Source organism: Eupeodes corollae, chromosome 3 (genome assembly GCF_945859685.1).
Source record: "Eupeodes corollae chromosome 3, idEupCoro1.1, whole genome shotgun sequence".
Lineage (NCBI taxonomy): Eukaryota > Metazoa > Arthropoda > Insecta > Diptera > Syrphidae > Eupeodes > Eupeodes corollae.
In genome coordinates, this window is record NC_079149.1 from 91,310,973 (window position 1) to 91,333,780 (window position 22,808).

Consider the following 22,808-nt stretch of genomic DNA (forward strand, 5'->3'; position numbering starts at 1 on the left):
ACGAGGCTAAATACCTAGGTCTTGTCTTAGACAAAAAACTAAATTGAAAACGTAACGTGCAGGAAAGAGTCAAAAAAGCTAATGTAGCTCTCTTTTCTTGCAAAAAAGCTATTGGTAATAAATGGGGTTTACAGCCCAGAATCACGCATTGGATATTTTAACCTATTTTAACGTATGGTGTGGCAGTATATAAAGTCCAACGTTCAGCCTGCCTATGTACAAGCGGATCGCTTCGCACGACCCCGTCTGCGGCACTGGACACCTTGCTCTACCTTACACCTCTTGACATATTTAGTAAACAAATAGCTGCAAGCTCTGCTATTCGCCTCAATGCTTCGTCGCAGTGGACTAACAACAACATTGGCCACTCCGTAATTCTAAGGTACTTAGAATCGATTCCAAAGCACAGGAATTTCCAGATTTCTATACCTACCAGATCTTTTTGGGAGGATAGGACATTCTTGGAGGATGAGTCAATCCACTTTTACACAGATGGCTTAAAAACCAAAGAAGGGGTTGGTGGTGGTGTGTACTCTGAACGACTGAAATTAAGCTTCTCATTTCGTCTTCCCAATCATTGTAGCGTGTTCTAGGCGGAACTTTTGGCGATTAAGGAAGTCTTGTCTTGGCTCAAAGAAAACGTGATATCAACATCTGATATCCGTATTTTCTCTGACAGCCAGGCCGCTGTCAAATCTCTGGACTCTGTCTCTACAAACTCTATAACAGTCCATAACTTACTGTCGATCATCTCTAATGGAGATTGCGCAACAGTTTAATATTCACCTTTGCTGGCAAGTACTGGCATACCAATCGCTACTTATAAACTGCTGCTAATGCAAGACGCTGTAAGGAGGGCAGGCACCAGGTGGAAGAACATCTCCAAATGTCAAGCCACAAAAAACATCTGGCCAACACTGGATATAAAACGTTCAAGGTGCTTGCTCTCTCTAAGCAGATCGCATATAAGCTCGATAATAGGTGTCATAACCGGACACTGTCTATATATAGGCGTATTCTCAAACTTTTGCAGAAGCTGTATGGACGAGGAAGAGGAAGAAACGGTTCTTCATCTTCTCTGCACATGCCCTGCTCTAGCTCGAAAACGCAAGAATTACCTAGGAGAATTCTTCTTTAACGACCTAAATCATATCGGTATAATCAGCCTCTCACGTTTCTTAAGGGACTCAAGCTGGTTCCATTGAGCTTAGGAGGAAGCCTCAAGATGCATGTGGTATCACAATGGGCCATTAAACTGGCCTAAGTGTGTCCGTTTCCGATATTGGAACAAATTGATGGTTAAGAGTGCTGTATGAAAAGTTGCTGAATATTGTAAGAACCAAATGTTGTCGACAGTCAATTTTAATGGCTCACTATTTTGCTTACTGACGAACCCATTTAAACAGAAATTTACTTAATCCTCGAAAAAACATAGAATGGACGAAGTGATGTATGAACTTCATTTGAAGGTTTGTTTTGTTTAAAGTAAATTTCCTCAATTCGGAAGCGTTGTTGCGATATTAAACGATTTATTGCAAATTACCAAACTTACCTTACTGAACAGAAATGTCAGCACAATTTGACATTTGTCATTCTCAACTATCGTACCATAGACAACAACCATCGAAACTTTCCATTCGGCTTAAAAACACCCTTTATGTAACCTCATATCAGTCTGCTGGAATTATCACATTGCTTTTTAAGTCAGAAAATGGATAAAATAATTCACATTACATTTCAAGTCAGAAAATGGATAAAATGATTCAAATGTTCATTACGGTTGGTTGCGTAATATTTCTGAACTCCACTGAAATAAAAATTCAATTTTAATTGAAATCATAAAATAGAAACCCAATGAATATATTTACTACTGAATTATGCTTCAATTTCAAAAGTAAGGTATGTTATACTCATTTATTCAAAATAAAGAATGTCTTAATCAAATAATATTTTTCCTTCCGATTACAAGTACAAAATTATAATTAATTATGAATTTTTGTTTTGAATTTACATTTTCATGTTTCTTAATTGAGAAACTAACACTACATATTTGTAAATTCTTCATTCCAATAAACCAGAAATAATAAAATATCATAAATTAAAAACAACATAAATTCAATCCAAGGATAAAACATAGAATTTAATTAAAATTATGAACAACAAAAATTAAAAGAAAATTCTCTAAATGTAATTAAAAATGTCTGTGAAGCAAATCAGCATTTAATTTGTGTTGCTGTTGTTGTTGTGTTTGTTGTTGTTTTGAATTAGGTGATCACGATCGTGTATGAATACGTGCAAGGTCGTCCAAGAAAAAGCGAAACCGTAATAATAATAATAATTAAAGAAGCAGACAAAGAAGTTACCACAAAAATAGGTAATGTTGTTTGAATGTGCTATGTTTTCCAATCGCATCACTTGCTACATGAATAGCTTAAACACTAACAGTGAAGACCTATAGCTTACTATAAAGTATAGAAGATACTATTTGCATAGTCTGGGGAGGTAGGTTAGCTAAGGTTAGGTTATGGTAACTGTTGATGGAAAAGCTAACACACTTAGACCAATAGTTGGACCTAGTTGAATTAGTTACATCTACGAATCGGTTTAGACAATAGATTTCAGAATTTCAGTTCATTAGGATCATTCCAGTAAAAGCCTTCAAGACAATGTCTCCTATTCTTCTTCATCATCCATGTAGTTTATGCAAAAATCGTTTGCAGGAGCTCCAAGTCGAAAAGCATGTCTACTCATAGAGCAGAGTCCTGTTACGAAACACTTAACCTAGCTAAAGTGAAAATTTCCAACCGAAATGAGTTGATAAAAAGCGTTGATAGTCGAGTAGAGGTATTTGACCACCTGTGCTTTGCTTTCTTTCTGGTATCATGTTTTAGCAGATGTAGAGTTGCAATCAAAGTTAAAGGTCAACGCTTGTCTATCTAAAAATTAACTACGAAGACTTCTAAAGTGAGGTTCCGGTGTCACCTGGTCAAACAAAACGGTCTAGAAACCGTCTACAACTTTCCTTCTTAGACTATTAAAGGGCGCCTTTATCAAAAATGAGGCTTCATATTGTCTTCAAATCGATTTCTGAATAGGAGCATACAAATTGCATTATTACCTTCAAAAGTCTACAGTGTGGTGAGAGAAAGAAGAGTGAATATAAAAGAGTTATTACATTCGCAGGTCTTCTCTACAGATGCATCGCGGACAGAATATGTTAACTGGTTACAAATGTTGCCTTCAGATGGGGCTCTGCTGTCGTATAGATACATTTCACCAGAGGGACAATCACGTTTTCAAGTAATTGTCTATCGAAGTTGGGGGCTTGCCATGGGAACTGGAAACTTGAAAACTAACAAATCACCCAACGTGGTATGGTCTATAGAAGCAAGCGCATAGTATTGATGGGTGGAGTTTTAAAGGCTCTTTACTATGTAACATGTGGTAAATGAGGAATACAAGAGATTCACCTTGCCGTATGCCAATATGCATATCAATTCAAATTGGCTTTTACTTTTCAAGTCTTCTATGCCATACGAGTACCATGTTTGTAAAATGTCTTCATTTGTTATTATGTTGATGATGAAAAATCGAATTCAATTCTTCGGTTGGAAGTTACATGTGGTGTGTGATTGATTTTCCGACTTCTTTAACAGCGATACTTTGTTTGGGCTCTAAGACATAAAAGATAGATATGTTAAGAGAATACTAACTCTATAACTCACTTAGAAGGGAGGCGCACATAATAATGGTCGAATGAGATGAATTTTAAATTTATTATTGGTCATCATCAATGGCTTGAGGTTGAATAGATTGAAATATGAGTTGTGTTAATGAGGTGCGGGAATTTGATTAGATTTGAGTTTTGTTTTATTGTTATAACTTCATCGTAGAAACAAGTATACTAAAACCGTTATGATGTTTTGTGTTTTAAAATAAAAGAAAAAATCAATGAAAACTGGAATCTCCAATGTGGATATTATTTAAGTTTCACCATGTCCATTAATTTGGATTTACCACCTTAGGAGAGGATTTTGTGTGAATTGTTTTGTGAGGTGTATAATATTAGTTTTGGTTTTTTTTTAGAAATCATTAATTTACATTTTCTGAACATCATTTGTTTTTTACAGTTATATTGTAAGTTTTTGAGAAACAATGAACTTGACACTATCGAAAGAGGAATAGTAACTTAAATTTGGGTTAGTTGACCATATCTTGGCCTTGATTGGTTTCTATTGTTTTATTTTTGTCTACTTCCGATCTGATAAAGAGGAATTTAAAGAACAAGAATTATGGGATTTATTTTCTCAAATTTTTCAACCTTTGATCAGGAGAAACGATGGAAAAGTAGATTTCTAGAATTAGCATTAACTTATATATTTATAGGTTTTAAGATCCAGTTAAAACCTTAAATTCTTTCGTATTTGTTTGTTTTGAAAAAAGTGTTTTGAAGTAGCAACGTACATGGAAAGGATTTCAAAAAATATAACTCAATTTATGATTGAGCTTCAATAACAAATCTTGCAGCGTTGAAAAGAGAAAAAAGGTCATTTGCTTAAAAAAAGGACATTTATTTCAAAAGCTTGTCGGTTTTAAAAAAACATCATTACGATGACAACCTTGAATTTCATACACTGGTAAAAACGTTACATAAAGCTTTAGTAATTTTTTCTTGACATAACCTCAAAATTTTGGCAGAATGTTTCCTCTTGAAGCTTTCAGTTTTCCCAAGTACCGAATTTAATTTCATCGACTTTGGAATTTGAAATAGCACACCATAGCACGGACAAATCAGACGAGAAAAATTATGATTTGGGCGTAAGCCATTTCGTGGAAAAAATAAAAATCTATGACGCCCACCTTCCTATTCAAATCCTAACAGTAACTGTCGCATCGGTCAGCGAATGCAAGAGCTTTTCTTGAATCAGTTAATAGTTCTCCTCAAACCAATAATGAACATTTTGTTTATATACGTGCGTCGCCTTTCAGGTAAAAATGAACAACGTCTGTTAAATCGTTTAAGAAACTCTCGGATTGTAACCCTGTGAGAATAATTGGAATGGCGAATAAAGCATTTTACTCAAATGATTGATTTGCGGTACTCCTAACCATTCATTAATACTACCTTTAACTCTTTCCAGCAATACAAGAATCGTTTCTCTACCTCAAATAGAGATGGCGTTTATTGAATATAAGGTTAAGTTAAAGTGGCTGTCCGTGATTGAGTAGGTCAGTTAAATGGCTCATTTTGATACCACATAGATCTTGAAGCTTTCTTCTAAGTTCAATAAAACCTGTTAGAGTCCCTTACGAAACGCAAAAGACGGATTATGTTAATATAATTGAGATCGTTTAGATCGTTATAGAAGAATTCTCTTAGGTAATTCTTGCGTTTTGATATAGAGCAGGGCGTGTACATAGAAGGTGAAGAACATTTTCCTCCTCTTCCTCGTCCCTACAGCTTCTTCAAAATTCATTTGAGAATAGGCCTAGCCACATGGTGTACTTTCCTATTAGACAATGCTCGATTATGACATCGATTATCGAGCTTATATGCGATATGCTTAGAGATAACAATAACCTTGATCGCTTTCAATGTAATGTAGGCCAGATGTTTGACTTCTTCATAGCGGGTTATACCGTACCATTCCTGGCGAGATCATCTGCATTACAATTTTCTGGAAAGTATCTGTGTCCCGAATATTAAACTGTTGTGATATCTCCCTTAAAGAAGATTGAAAGTTATGGATTGTTATTGAGTTTGTAGAGTCAGAAGTCAGAGATTTGATAGTGGCCTGACTATCTGAGATAATACAGATATCAAATGTTGATATAACGTTTTCTTTAAGCTAAGACAAGACTTTGTTTCTGGAGATATTCAGAACTAATTCTCCATCAAATAGATCGTATTTCCTGGTTGTCCATCGTGTGAGCTACATTATCTCAAACTAATTTGACATTCACTTGTACAGCTGTTAGAACGTACAAATCTTGGATAAATTGTTGTGATTTCATAAGAAGAATAAAGTTCAATCTCTCCGTAATTGTTTAATTTGTAAATTTAGTTTGGAAATGTAAGCAGAGTATGTTATTTTATTTTTATTTTTAATTAGATAATAAACTAGTTATTTCAAAATTATAGGTTTACTAAAAACTTTCGCTTGAAGAGTAATGCAAAAACTTATTTCTTTCTACCACCTCCTGTGGCCTGTTGATGCTGTTTATTTTTTGATAAAAGGATCTGTAGTCACTCCAAACTTAGAGAACTTTGTTTTTGGGAAAATTGATTTCCACCTTTTTTCAACCAATCACCTCTTCATTCATAATCCCAGGAGTTTGGTCTTTTGCAAAATTCTCGATTTTTTTTTTTTCATTATTTTAAACAAGTCTAAATTTAATTTAATTTCAGAAATCTTTGCAATAAGTTGGTCTTAAAATGTTAACAGGCTATTAATTGCAAACCAATTTTCAAAAATAAACATAATGAAATAGTTTTTACTCATTATTTACAAGTAAAGAAAAAACTAAATGCACAACATTTTATATGCGGATTTCGAATTGCAACAATGAATTCACGTAAATAAAATTACTACAATTGATTGACTTCGAATGAATAGCAGAACTTTGATAAATTCTCCGCAGGCAGTGGAAGCTCTTAAACGGTTTAGTTTAAGCGTTTTGTTATATAGCCTATAGCCTTCCTTAATAAATTCCCTATATATATATTATATTTTTTTTTAACAAAAAAAATATTTTTTTATATTCCATTCAATGTTAGCAAAAATTCAAAAGTATTCTACGCACCAACATTTTATTTACCACACCATCCATGCAGAATAATTGTTGATCAATTTACTTAAGTCATGATCCAAATGACAAATGAAATTACATATTATGTATCTACAAATTATGGCTTGCATCCATGATATGAGAACATGCATATTCTTAGATTGGAATTAACATGGAATTTCCTTGCATTGTATTTGAGTAAATTTTTGCTCTGCAATTTATTTTATTTTTCACGTGGGAATCATAATTGTTATTAATAAGACGCTTTTGTTGAAAATCTAAGTAAATTGTTTCACATGATTGAATGCACATAAATACTATATTGTGGTGGTCCTGGTCATCTCACAATCTCACAATATAACTTTTTATTATCCGATGGTTTTGGAATCTCTCGCTTGTTGTTATTTCTTTGGTATATTGTGGTTCTTACGTGGAATACATAAAACTAACAAATATCTCTACAAAAAACTCTATTTTAATATTCAATAATTTACTTTTCATAACAAATGATAATTCTAAAACGATAAAAGTGCCTCACATAAAATAAATTTAATACTCTCACAAATAAGAACAAAATATCACAGCAATTAAATCGTGACTGCAGATCAGCAATAAAACAAAATTGTCCCATTTTGTCAACAATAAATTAAAACAATCTTTTTTGACCGATATTTTGATCTTAAACAAAAACATCACTAAAAATCTATGAACTTTAAAAATAAACTTTGTATATTTGTTTTTGTTTATGGAGGGAATTAAGTATACCACGAAGAATTATCTTTAATCTTTTTATGTAAAGAACAAAGTATTTAAGAACTGAACCTCAGGTCATCTGAGAAATTAAGGAAATTGAGCATCATTACGTCGTATATAAATTTTCAAGTTGTGCTTTTTTGTATGTTATGAAATTTTTATGAAACAATTAAAATTATAGAAAACAGAAACATGTGCTGATTTTAAAGGCTTTTTGAATCTTTCAATAGTCTTTTCGTAGTTGGACTTTTTTAATAGCTGTCACTTTATCTATAACCAATTCAATTTGTCGTTTCATAAAATAGATATTTACTCATAAACAGCGTTGGGAATTTGTGCTAATTTATTAACAACATAACGAAACAATTTGTTTATTAATAGAAAGTTTTTATAGGTTAAATATCTCGCGTCTTTAGACCTTTTGGAGGGTCTCCAAGAATGTGCGATTTAAAATCACTTAATACGCAGATGAGCTCGAGATTATTGACGCCACCACATCGTGCAGGACCCAATTGCTGCAAAAATAGGTCAAAAATTGGTACTTTAAACTGGAATTTTTTCGAAAAAGCAGTGGAAGACATTCTCCTGAAATAATTTGTAGAACATAATGAAAAACCCTTATCTCTGTAATAAAGCTGAGTTCTTTATTATAACATTAAATTACTTTGGTTTTACTTTAGTTGGCGCTACAGCTAGCGCTTCATGCACCTGGGTTTTGATTTCAAGCCTGCTGTCTGCAGTTTCGAATACCAAACCCGCGTGCGTCGGCCTCAACTGAATCACTCTACCCGAGACGAGGTCTGCCTTTGCTTTTGGTTTCCTCAGGATAAGCGTTTAATACCCTACGGACTGGAGCTTCTATGTTTATTTGCCGTCTTAATCATTGAACACGTAGTTTTTTCTACCAGAGAGTCCAAAATTCTCCACCATTAAGTAAGACTGGGATAATTATGGTTTTGTACAGTGTCTCCTTGGTACTTCGCGTACATTACCACCTTGAAATTACATCTATCAATGGTCACTTCTGACCGAGTCTACAATGGGAATAGACTATTCGTTTCGTCCTAGTTATTGACAAGACCCATTTTGTTTGCTTCAGACTCGATTCTGGAAAAACCACCAATAAACGGCTACATGACAGAGCATCACTTTGTCGAGGTCATCTGCTAGTTTCGAAGGTTTCGGTTGAGTCTCTTACAATTTTAACGCAGCAACGAGAACTCTCCAACTTCATCCTGATAAGTCGTATCAGTTTGACAAGAATACTAAAATTCGACATGACACGGTATAGTTAGTTCCTGTTTACACTGTCATAGACTGCTTTGAAATCAATAAAAAGATAAGATTCTTTTTGTTCTGTAATAGTTAAATGTTAATTTTGTTTTGTATTTTGTGCGTGTGTTAGGCTATAATTGTATTATTTTTTACTAATAAGTAACACATGCACTTATGATGAGCCTCTGATCGCAGTTTGACGCTTGCTGTAAGCTTACTACTTTCTGAATTTCTGACGTGTAAAAAAAAGATCTTCTCCAGAATCTCGTGTAGAGTTAAAATTAGGTCGATTTTACATTTTCCAAGCCTAAAACCATTCTGATAACGGCCAGTCAGATCATCTGTAAATTTTTTAGGCGTTCACATAATACGCTAGACAGGATCTTGTAGGCGATGTTTAAAAGACTCATGCCCATGTATTTAGCGCAGTGAAGGAGGTCAACTTAAATCTTAAAAACAAAATTTAATCTACAATTTGTTAAACTTTACTGATGCCTGCTAATTTCCACGTTATTTTTGACTTATAAAATTGGCCCCGAAACAGAACTTTACTATTAAGATATTAAGAAAAACTGCTAATAATAATCAATTGATTCGGACTGTAAAAATATATTGAAATAAATCAAAGTCTTAGTCACCCATAGGCAGTTCATTTGACGAAGTGTTAAAGTTACTTTATGGTACTTTCCGCATGGCACTTCAAGACATCATCATCCACTTCGACTTATATCAATTTCAACACCAGATGAATTCCCTGTGTTAATATATCTCTGCGGAAGTAGTCAAAACTAGCTCACGGATTTATCTTTCCCCCCTAAAATAGAAGTGTTTTAAGTCGCGTCAGTCAATCGTACGACTAAGACCGATTTGGATTTGGATCTGGCATTAAGCAACCATCAGCATTCGTATATATAAAAGAAGACGTGAGAGATGCAAACAATGCATCTGCAGTGATGATTCCGAATTGTATCTCACTCGAACTTAGGCTTTGACTGTGATGATGGTTAACGCAAAACAAAAATCAAAATCTTCCGCATTAAATCTTTATGTCTGACCACAAGAAGTGGTGCGATCATCATTAACATCATCGTCATATAAAGAAACTATAATAACAAAAACAAAAACCTATCAACAAAAGATTCACGGTGATTGGAGAAAGTCGTCCAGATCGCGTTCCAATTTCCGCAATCGAAATTTTAAGCGATCACATATATGAATGTCTGCAATTGCAGCAAAAGAAACAGCAACAACAACGTAGTAACAACGGACAAATCCTAGATGACTTCGATATGCGTTGGACAACGAGCTGAAGACATGCGAAGATGATGGACACACACAGGATCGGACTAAGTTTAATGTGTATTTTTTAACCTTGAAGTCAACTCTTGCTTAATTTTTCAAAACTAGAAATTGTAATCCAGAAGGATAATGGTCAAATTTCGACTGCCTGAGGTAAAAGTTACCATAAAAGCTTTCCACTTATTTAAAGTTTCAAAATAAAATAATTTAGTTCAAATATTTAGAGCCTCTTAACATTGGCTTAGGGCCCACAAACAGATAGCTTTATGGCCCCATGATTGATACGTCCCTGGGTGTAGTTCCATTCTCGAGAAAATTATGACTTGCAATAAATGAAAAGACATCGACATAACCGTTAAAGATATTTGCTTCGACTCTCTTGATCATCGTCATCATTTCACACAAATGAAAAGGGAATATCTTTTAGCTCTGCAAGACATGCTTTGCATAAGATGAGCTGCTACTTCTCAAGTCTGAGCCAGAATACAAAAAGTCTGCGCTGACAAGTTAAGTCAAAAGGAAATCAAATTACGGAAGCAGGTCGTTTTTAGGCCCCCCGATCATCACATCAGAAAAGATAAACGATCTTACCATAATTTAATGTGTAATCGAGTTGAAATTGGAGGAGGACGATGATGGTTGTACAATATTTTAGTAAGATACAAATATTGGTATAGATACTCCTACACACGTACCTCAATATTTCATGGATATAATCGTACCATCATAAGATACGAGATGTTCAATGTTCATACCAGGTTACGCATAGATGTGGGGTAAAAGTGGTGCTCAAAATGAGAAATATTTTAAGCTTGTTATTAATTGATTGGTTATACGTAGTTGAAAGAGGCTTAAACACACAGCTGCTGCTGTGCTATAATAGACTTAACTCTCGTAATTGGAATATGAATTACGAACCTAATTTGTTGGATGAGTGGATGTTAAAAATAAGGATTTGTTATAAGGCTAGAAAAAGCTTAAAGCGCGAAAAGATAGTGCCGGCATGTGGCAATTAGCTAATCAAGTGGTAAATCTTTTAAGCCGATGAATAAGGCGATATGATGCAAATATGATCAGATAAAATGAAGATGATAAAATGTATTAATTTATCGTCTTACGTCTTAAGTAAAGTCGTCGCATTCGGACGTATTAATCTGAATAACTGTATAAAATTTGGAAGTTAAATAAGTTGAGTGAGGAAAAGAGTTCAATCAGAAGCTAAATATGTTACAAAGGATATTTATTTTAAAATATGGAAATATGGGTATCAGGTGGTCGAAGTACGGAAGAAAATGTTGAATAATGTAATTTTATCGGGGGTCAGTTAATAAACAATGTAAAATACGATATAATTTATCTGCAGGAAAGTGAAGAAGGATTTTTCTTGGATTTAAATAGGTTAATAACAGCCATTCGAAAATAATTCAAAAATCTTAAATAAGCGTTGGGCTTATTTTTGGGCTTTCAATATTTTTGTATTTTATCAGTTATATTTCTTTATATTTAAAAATACAGTAGCCAGATGTTCGTTTCCAATAAAGCCTGAGCCAAGTTAACCGATTATTCTGAGATTTGGCATCTAGATGCAATTTAGTCCAACTTAAGACATATGGTGTTATTTTTTCGATTCATGGTTGCAATTTTTATTAATTAACAATAAATCGATTACTTTTTACTTTTACTGATTAAAAGCGCTCAGGAAACGTTCGAGCAAACTTTTATTCGAGAGAACAACGAATTTACCAAAGAATAGCGTTGATTCGTATCAATTTCAAAAATGTCTGATTTTGTTGAGGTCATTTAATCCACCGATATCGTAGCTATTCTTCAATCTTCAATGGAATTTCACAGTTTATAGCAAAATTACTAGTGTCCAACCGAAGCTTCTGCATTGGCCTTCGGCTCAGACGGAATTCGGCCAAATCGATTGTCAAACATCAAAAGATGACAGCTTTCAAAATAGCAATTACCGAAAAAGTGAGCTATTAAAAATTAAAAAATTATTCTTCTTGTAAGTAGCCGTAAGACATTCTTATATTTGTCTCAAAACTCGACATTTTTTTATGAGTGTAAAGCTCAATAAAATAATATAATTTTAAGTTACACAAGATATGAGTCAATGTTATAAAATAAAGCTGATTTTTGAAAAATATGTCAGTCTATTGTGCGTAGAATTGTCAACGATTAATTGTCATCATGGAATAGAACTTTTGAATACCTGAAAATAGTTCTCAAAATAAAATCATTTACAATTTATTATAAAGTGGGAACCCCGATATAAAAACAAATAATGTTGCATCCAATGATGATGCCTTGAAAAATTGCAATTCAACATTTCAAAGTGTTGGATTAAGCCCCCATATAGGTGTCAACATCAACAAGAGGGCGGACATGGCATCACAACAATCCAACGATACCACAACGAATCTGTTTCAATTTTATTTTGTTAAGAACTTTAACAAAACAAAAAATTAAAACAACTTCGTTCTCGCCAACCAAAACACATGAAATTGCCCGAGGAGGTTAACCTTAAAGAACAACAAAACAAATCTTTGTCCGCAGTCTTATTCTACAAGTACCTCTACGAACACTCTTCTCATACAATTGAAATCAATTCAATTGTAAAATAGCAATAAATTCTCGAATCTCTGAGGGCGGTGGTGTACGAGCTACATATACATACAATTGAGATAGAACATGATGCGTGTAGGTTTTTTTAAGTCTTTATTTTGCATGTTCATTAAAATGCAGTTTCTTCACCTTAAGACTGCCTTTTATGGCTCCATAATGAAGGAGGATTGTCATGTTTTTTTGAATGTACTGATGCAACAGAAAAAAAAAAAACAGAAAAAATAAGGAAGGTCGTGTGAAATGTTAATTATTTTAACTATTAATGTGGGCATACCACTGATTCTCATAATGACCTCACTAAACAAGCCAATATTGGCTTCGCTAGAACGTAGTATAATCCAATTATCCAATGCAGCCAAATAAGGTAAATGTGGAAAGTTTAAAATCTCATAATCTACCGAAAAATAATATTCCCTTTTAAGTATCGCATATTTTAAGCCATCTCTGGTCAAGATCCGAAACTAATTGCAATGAAACAAGAACAATTAAAATCGGAATCAAAACAATTCTCTAATTAAAAGTCAATTGGTTTTTAGTACCATTCTAAATTGTGTTGAAATAAAACTCAACTTATTTACTAAGTTGCTTGTAATCAAAAACAAAAGAGCTGAGTGACGAACTTGATTATATAAAAACAACCGTCCCACACTCTGTCAGCTGCCATAAGTAGACATATTTACCGGTTTCCTGGACAATTGTTACCAGATCATATTAAAAATTATTCCCATAGCCTTCGCTACCACCACAATAAAGTACCAACTTATCCGATTTAATTGTATTTTCATCTAGAAAAACGAGTGCAATTTTATAGCACAACTCACTGCATGGATATAACTCGGCACTTCGTAGTGTAATGTCCTTCGGGTGGTGTTTATCTCTGTTTCAGAGCTTGATTCTCTCACAGTCTCACACAAGGGAGCGACATTCTAAAATATTTAAAAATAAAATTTCCGCTAGCTACATAAATCTTGCTCCATAAAACTTAAATCTAAACTAATTTAAATGATTTTTTCTTATTTGTTGCTGGGATCGGACTTATAATTTTTATATTTTTCTGTAAATTGTTTGTTTTTTATGTGAATTGCATGACGACAATGCTAATAGTAGTGGTATTGAAAGTGGTGGCGGTGGTTGATGGCGACAACGACGACCGACGGACGATGATGGCGTGGCTTAGGGGAGTGGCGCATAATATTGAAGAACTGTGAACATTCTCTTTGGGCCAGGCCAGGCCAACTAGTATTGTAAGCTGAATTGCTATTATAAATTAAACTAGCTCTATAATGCGACTGAATTGCAAGTGAACGGGGCAAGCGCAAGCGTTTATAAGTACATAGCTACAAATATCCCTCTACTATAAAGATTTTGTTTTTATTTAAACAAAAGTTGCTGCCATTTAAAATTGCCATTATGCTCTATGTTTATGTGTGCAATGGATTTGTTGTCTTTAAATTCGTAATTCATGGTCTTTAGATAGGAGATATAGCTTTATTGTGATCATAGAACGCGTTAACGGCTTAAGCTTCATGAGACTGCATGCAGATTATGTATAGTTGCATTATAGTTCGATTAAATGTAGTTATAGTAGTTTATGTATTGCAGAGACTTTATGACTTAAGACGAAGTCTCTGTTGGTAGATCCGATCAAGTGAAGTCGAAGACCAAATTATTTATTTGCCCATGGCAACCAGGAAGAACATTTAAATCTTTATAAACAAATAATTGATACACAAAATCAAAGTTTACTAATCAAATAATTTGTTAAAATAATGATTTCTTTTGTTTGCCTATGAGGCTTTACAATAAAAGCGCATGTGGCTTGAAAATAATGCAAGGTTTGGTATGAATTTTTTTTTTATTGAAAATAAAAACTTATATTTTTTATGAAAGTTTAATTTTATTGACGATGAAAGTTTTTACGTGTACTTGTTATGTATTGAAAGTATGATCAAAATATCTGAATTAAAACCCAATGGCACAAAGAAAACATTTATCTTGAGGGTTTTTTAATAAGGGGTTTCATTTTAAAAAGCCCATTATTTGGGCAGCTGTCCCTTTTTAAACTGTCATCTTTTGACATTTGACAAAAACCAACAACGCATTTAAATTCTTAATATTCACTGCAAAAGTTGTGCATATTTTGCATCCACAGCAAAACTTAATTGTAATAGTAAACATAAGTTAGTAATGTTGAAACTGTGTTTGTCAAAAACAACTAAAATATTGTTGCTGAAACCCATTTGCACTCTACACCATAACTTTGAAAAAATATTAAAATCTAAAAACTCTTAAGGTTTAGTTAAGACAACATTTAAAGCCAGTAAAGTCACGCTGTTTCTTTATTGATTAGATATTTAAATGCTTAAAAATTTTCCGAATTTTGATGTGTTTTTTAAATACTCCTTTTTTGAAATATGAAAATACAACCAAACTATATATGTTGACTTTCTTTAAGTCAAATACGACGTTATGAGTGATTATAGGAGGAAGTAAATTACAATAGATAGAAAGATCTTAACCCGGTTGGCCACCATAGAAGTACATGCCCAAAACTTCTTTTCAAATGGAATAAAAACACATTCCAGCGAAAATAATATAAATAATAATGGTAAATCAAAGAAGCAGTTACATATTGCAACATAAAACACTAGAACTTTATTATCCGATTGCGCTGCCTGTAGTGAGAAGAAATGGAGAAAGTGTTACAAAACTTAACAACAGCAGCATATTTTCATACTATTACACTAATGAATAAACGATTCTTTGATATGGGCTTCAGGATAGATAGAAACCTAAAGAGGGATATTGTTGAAGTTAAAAGTTATAGCGATAGAGCAATGGGTGTAAAATTAAAAATAGAAAAATGCAATTTACAAATTATTCAAGTAAAAAGGCCATAGGATGAAATAGATAGAATCTATGATACACTCGAAAGAGTAACTTCAAATCTGAGATTCTCTTAAGAAGAAATCATGGGCCAATTTAGAAATGTAAGAAAAAATTTCAAGATTAAGTCGTATTATCCAAAATGTTTGCCAACAAAAGCTTAAGGTTGGCAGCTCCCTGTTAAAAAAAAACACAAACACAAAACTAATGGCTTTAGATATCTCCAAAAAGAAACTATTAGAACCAATACGATTTCATCCATTCAAATAAACAACCTGCTCTAGAAGATGCCGGCATTGTGAATACTTTCAATTTCTATTTGGATCACCGACTAAAGCAAGCCACACACAAACGACTAATCACAACAAAAGACAACTCCAGATTACACCAAAGAAGAACGTCTCAAAGATCCTCATAGATGAAGCCATCAGGAATAACAATGTTGACCTACAAGGATATCAAATGATCTTGGAACGAACAATGAAGACAAATTTTGACAACATCGGCAAAGAAACCGAGAAAACTCACGGATTAAACTTAACGGTTTATTAAGAAACGTAAGTGAGCGACTAAGCTTTAAGGAAATCGTCAACGCATACTTAAATATATTTCTTCAATAAAATTAAACAATCGGTGGATCGGTGTTAGCAAGAGTGTTATCAGAAAAAATAGCAACAAACTTTTACAACAATTAATATCAAATTCAAGCAATGATTTTCAAAAACAGAGCAACAGTTTTCAAATTCTTAAAAGTGAAGTCGAGAATATATTCAAAGTGTAAAGAGCGAGAAATGTGACGAAGGTAATGGAACTGCTGCAAATTTGTTCAACCACATTTCGGTTACTAAAGAAATCGCAGAAACAAAATTATGCTCACCTACAAAAAATTCAAGATAGACTAAAGACACTATAGGCCCATTAGCATCATATCATAAAATATTTGAAAAATCCTCTTGAATCGAATGAAAGCAAGTCTTGAATTCAATCAACATTTTGAGCAAGCTGGTTTTAGAGCTGGGTCATAGAAAAGTCTAAGGAGTATTATATAAACATTCGATACATTAAGGGAAGTATTTATCTGGCAAGCATTAATAAACAAAGTGCGGAACCGAAAATTGTTCGGATCCTACAAAATAAAAAAGATATGAAAAATGTTAACCAGAGGATATTAAACGCTTGGCAACAATTTTGGAATGTGAAGAATCTACTTTATCTTAATATCTTGACTCAAACAAGAAAATGAGTTATTGCGTCGACGGTTTTCCAATCTTAACAAAAGGCTGACAAACATGGAAATCCACTAGAGTCCTCGAAAAAAAAAATAAACATCAATTCTGTCAAAGAACGTGAGATTATGTCAACAGATTAAGTAAGAATATTAAAGAACTCAGACGAAATTTGAAGAAGTTCTGCACAAACTTAAAAACTTAAATGGAATTGGGCTTGGAACATATGTTTGACGTCGTAAGATTGATGAACTAAAATAACACTTGAGTGGACTCAACTAGACAAGAAAAGAAGTTTAAGAAGACAGTTCAAGAGTTGGGGCGACGAAATAAAATCTTTTTGTCCAAATTACTGGAGAGAATCTTAAGACCGAAGAAGTTAGATGACGAAGGAGGAATCTTATACTAATAAAATGTTTTGATTAAGTATAAAAAAACTTTAGAAACTTTTATGATTGAATAAAGCTTGAATAGAAATGATAAGAATAAAAGATGCAAGGTTTTTGAAGTATTGAAAAAATTCACATTATTCTAAAGTTTTTCAGAATTTTGTAAATCAAAAGTGTAAAAATACGATAAAATGACAGAAGGCAGCTATTTTTTTGACGAGATCATCGAAGGTCTTATCGTTCGTTCGTGAGTAACATAAAAATATTAATTAAAATCCTACTTAAAAAGGCTTTAAAATGATTTCTTCTAGCCTCCTTTATGCATTTGAAAAAGATAGTAATGGGGTTAAAGTTCAATGGAGACCCTGAGCTTTTAAAATTATTTCACTTGCTTATCAAATTTTAAATAAAATATGCACCAGATAAAACGGATGTCACCTATCAATGGCAAATTTATCCTAAGCTTGTTTTGTTTTTATTTTCTGCATCGGTCTTGAATAAAATATTCTAAAATAAATGTAAAACAGTTATTCTATTTCAACACTTCTTAATTATGTCTTAAATACAAATTTATTTTTATTTCTAAATTGAATGAACAACAAAAGTTTAACATTTACGGTTCTATTGTTTAAGTGATTTCTTATCGACTTATCCCACACTTTAAAGCTAGTTATTGAATTTCACTTGTCGTCATAGTTGCTGAATTATTGTTAATGTTTGACATTTTTCAAACCAATCCCAAAATAATAACCTGCTCATATTATATTGATGGCGCTCTTATATCAAAAGCAAGAATGGATGTTAACAAGTTTGTCTTTTGGCTTATTTCTTGTCATACCTTTTTGTATTGAATAAAATTCAAACTTTGCAACGATTTATGTTTTAAATTTAGATTTTTAATATTAATTCTGTTTTTTTTTTATTTTTATTTTTCAACTTAAAGAACTTATTCTCAGAGAATGTGGTTTGCTTTGTGGAAGTTTATTACCATGAGATAAATGTGCATACTCATAAATTCTGCAGAACCTATTTTGATAAAATTGCCTTAGCACAACAATTGTAGTCTGGAACCCGCAGAATACATATGGAGTCCAGCTGAGATCAATTCTTGATATTGTTGGCAACTAAAGTGAGAAAAATAATCGAAATAGTAGGGCGACTGGGCTGGAGACATAGAGATTAATTGCAAAGTGGCTTTTCATGTTGGCAATGATATTTATTGCACTTTGAGGGCACCATTTCGATTCTAGGGCTCAGACATGGAGCATTTTGAACTTTCCAAGGTGAGATTGGTCAAAGATTGTGCAGTTGAAAAATTTCAAAGAATTACCCTCTCTTGAAGTAAATTTAAGCCTGTGAAGATCTCCTCTTTGATTCTCACATTGAACAAACAATAAATAATTTAAATCCATTCCATTTGTTTGCCTTTATTTTCCCATCGAGTTCGAGTCTTCCGGAATCATCTGTGATATTTATGACTGAATTACTCCCAAAAGTCAACAATAGAATAAATTGCAGGACTTCTGTAAATCGTCTTCATTCGCACAGCAGCAACCCAAGCTGCCTATAACAGTTATTCATCTCAAGCCTCTTGAATTTGTTGCCTTTGTATATACAAAATCCTCCATCAGCCTCCTCCTCTCGTTTTTTCAACATAAACTAAGTCGTAGCAATAAAATTAGTCAACGTAAATTTGCAAAGACTCATAATAAACGCCTCTGCTTTGTGGACGACCTCTGCTGATTTGTCGCTACTATTTGCCTGAGCTCAAAAAGTCTGTCCATAAATAGCCCACGATATTCAACTAAAACGTCGCGTCACGTTGCGTCGTGTACCTCTGGACTCGGTGCGGTGGTATGTCGTCGTCGGTTGGTCGTATGTGTGACAAGAAGGTTAAAGGCATCTCTGAAGCCAAACAAGACATTTTAATGAGCGACGCCTTAAGAGTACGCGCCATTGCAAAGATAGCTGCATATAATAATGATGATGCCTACGTGAAAAAGATCGGAATCCTTTTTTTGTGTTTGGTTTTGAGATGGACTTAACTAACAAGCCATTGTCACCTTTGTCGATGTTTGTGATGGTGCGGGATGTATGGAGGATATTTGTGTCTTCGTCGAAGTCGTCGTAGTCTGTGGGATAGCAATCATAGGGTCTAAGGAAATTTATGACTCCTTAACGTGTGATTGCTAAGTACTTTTGTCTGTACGAGTTGGTACTATCGGTAGAAAGGGTCATAACACTGATGTGTTACTCGTGCAGACTGATTCTAGTGTTCCCACTTTAATGTACATTTTTTTTAAAGAAACTATATCTGCACGACTTATTAGTTTCATGGAAACTTACAATATGTAAGGTTTTGAACTGATTTTACATTACTGAAAGTCATAACTATCAAGAGGGTTTCGTAAAGCTTGGACAGCGCAATGTTGCTTTCACATATTTTGAAAAAAAACGAAACAATTCAGTTTTTTGTTTTTTTAAACATCCAGAGAATCCAGCAAATTTAGGGTTAATTTATCCTAAGTAAACATTTACTGCAATTTTCATGGTACTCTGTGGCGTAAACACACTTTTTTAATTTCTAAAATTTTGAAGTGTTAAAGAAGGTGATGCATTGTCATGAGGCTTTTTCAACATCGTTCTGGAAATAATTGTGCATAATATTGTATTGACGTAATTAGAAGATCAAAGCTCAACGCGGACGCGTTTTTGAGATTTGCTACATAAAAGGAAAAGATGGGTTTATTGGTCAATGATGACAAGACCAAGTATATTGTGTTATCACGAAAAAAAAATTGCACAACGACATCTTGGACAATATGTCACCATGGTCAACTATAACTTTAAAATTAGCTTATGGCTCTTTCTAGCTAATAATTGCTAAGTCTAAGTCTAACAACGTGCTGAAATCAAACGAAGAATAACTCTTGCAAATCGCTGCTTTTTTGGAAAGCAATTGAATATTAAAGTCCTCTTTTGAGAAACTAAAGTCACCCTCAATTAGACACTTCATGTATCGCACTGAGGATTGGAATTTGTCAAAACAAGATGAGAACGTCTTAGGATGCTCTAAGATAAAAATTCTTCGATGGATTTATGGTTCCGCCTGTATACATGGAGAGTGGAGGAGAAGATACAAGAACGAATTGTGGGGGCTGTGCAGCAACACTGATCTATTCAAAAGAATAAAACGCCATCGACTTAGATGGCTGAGTCATGTTAAGGGAATAAACATCAACAGTCGAACCCAGAAGGTATTCTAATACAATCCCGAGGGACGGCACAGTAGAGGAAGAACTCGACTTAGGTGGCGCACGCAGGTGGGAGAGCACCTTGACCAAATTGACGTGTGAAACTGGGTATAGCTACCTACCGATCTAACAAGCTGGAGACGCATATTAGTTGAGGCCGAGATCTGTAACAGACAGTAAGTAAATATTTTTTTATTTTCTTCCGGGTTTATATTAGTCAAGATTCATTCAGCTTGCAGATGAGACCATTTTTAAATAAAACATTTCAATTGAAACTGGTGTTTAAAAGTTTAATGTTACAGCTGCTGTGTAGCTTTTGTTAGCCACAATTAAAACGTATTAGATTCTTAGTGTTAAGTCTTCAACAGCTCATTATAAAAGTAGAACAAACTGCAGCTGTAGTAATTCTTTGATCGAAAAACCAGGTCTAACAATTTGATAACTTTAAAGACATGAATAACATTTCGTATTATTTTTAACCAATATTACTAAAGAACTGAATTTGACTTAATTAATAGATATTCTATTTAACACAGGCTACTTAATGGCATACACAGATTTTGACCCATTAGCCATAGCCCTAGCCCTTACAGAAATTTCTACCAGCTATGAATCGGTGAACAACTGAATCGTAGTAAAAAGTCGTGTATCAGTTTGTACTCTCGGATTCAAAATGGAGGAAAAATAGTGTCTGATATATTTTAGTCTAACCTTCACCAAATCGATCAATAAAGTTTTCAGACTATTGCAGTGTCCTTCAAGCAGAGGTGTGTTCTTGAAGTTTTTAAAGTAGTTCAAAATAATTTTAGCCACAGTTTGGTAAAGAAGTGAGGTCTAATTATGAGCGGCATTAAAAACCCTCTTCGAAATTGCCACCAAGTCAAAACTTGTAACACGTTAACTTTGCGAAGCCAACACGATTACTCTTCGTTGGATACCAAGTCACAACAATGGCACTGTCTGGCAGGAGAAGTCAGATAAATCGACCAAAAACGGATACTACCTCTTCCCAGGCAAAGCGTACCATGGCTTTATACTTCACTTAAAAGGTCCCATTATATCCTTCCAAAGGAATCCTACATGATGCCATAATCGTACATTAACTGTGAGTATTCAAAATTTGGTCAATATTTGAAAATGTCTGTACCTCAAACTTTAAACTTATTTATTACGACTTGACTCTTATCTGCACTCTTTCTAACTAAGGATCTTTTTGAATTTTGTTTTTCAGATGAGTAGGAGTCTCAAAATCTTCTACGCTGTCCAGTTCCGATTTTTAAAGAGGGTCGTCTTGGGCGGTATTTTTTGTAACAATAAATATAACTTTTTAACGTTATATAGTTTTCTTGTAAAAATGGTAACATTTTCGGGCTTAAGCCACCGGGTCCTCATAAGTTAATTAATGGAAAAATTGACCAAAGTTTCCCGACATTTTTTATATTTCGAGAAAACTATGATCGAATATTTAAAAAATAAAACTTGATCCTTCTTTTAGCTAAGCAGGTCTGAATCATCCCTATTGATAAGTATGCTTACAGGTCACAACACAATGCTCCCTACAGGAAGATTTGATGAAGACGAGGAGACGGAAGAGGATACTTTTCTCTTGCTGCAAATGCCACCAAAGATCTACGCGACGTCTCCTCCTTACCAAGGAAAGACATCCTGAAATTTTCATAATTATCAAGATGGTTCAGGCAAGCTCTCCAACCTTAAATCTTCAAACTCCCCATATGCTTCTAAGCACATTATTCGGAAAATATCCTGAAGAACACAATAGGTTCACAAAGATACGAGTGAGATGACTCTTTGGCTCTTAATGCATCCCTCCTTATAACCTAACCTTTTAATGTTGTAACGAAAATGCATATATTTATATGCTGGTTATAAATTTGACTGCTCGCGAAACTCGGAAAAATTATGCCAATAGCTTTCAAAACTGATAAAGACTGAGAATTAGACAAACTTTTGTAAACACGACTTTCTTACAAAAGTTTTGTACTTCTAGTGAATATTTGAAGTCATGTCTGGCAACGCGTTATCCCCCGCAAAATTACGCATCGCTCACTCAAAAATCTTCACAATCATCATACAACTGAAGAATTGTTGGAAACAGTCCTTTGCATTACCCAAAAATAAGGCTTCCTGCATTAGGATAAGAATGCAGTAATTTCATCTTATTTAAAATACTAAGAAATAATAACTCTTTAAAATAATGAATGAAACGTGTGTTTGACATCTTAAGCATTTTGTTTCTTTTTCAAACGTTGATCAAAGTAAGCTTAATCTTCCCAAAACCCCCCTAA

General features: G+C 33.7%; 1 protein-coding gene across 3 annotated transcripts in view; it reads right to left on the reverse strand.

Moving 5' to 3' along the window:
- Window positions 1–22,808, reverse strand: part of LOC129952548 (mucin-5AC) — a 304,021-nt gene that overhangs the window by 213,144 nt on the left and 68,069 nt on the right. The gene's annotated exons all lie outside the window — the stretch shown is intronic.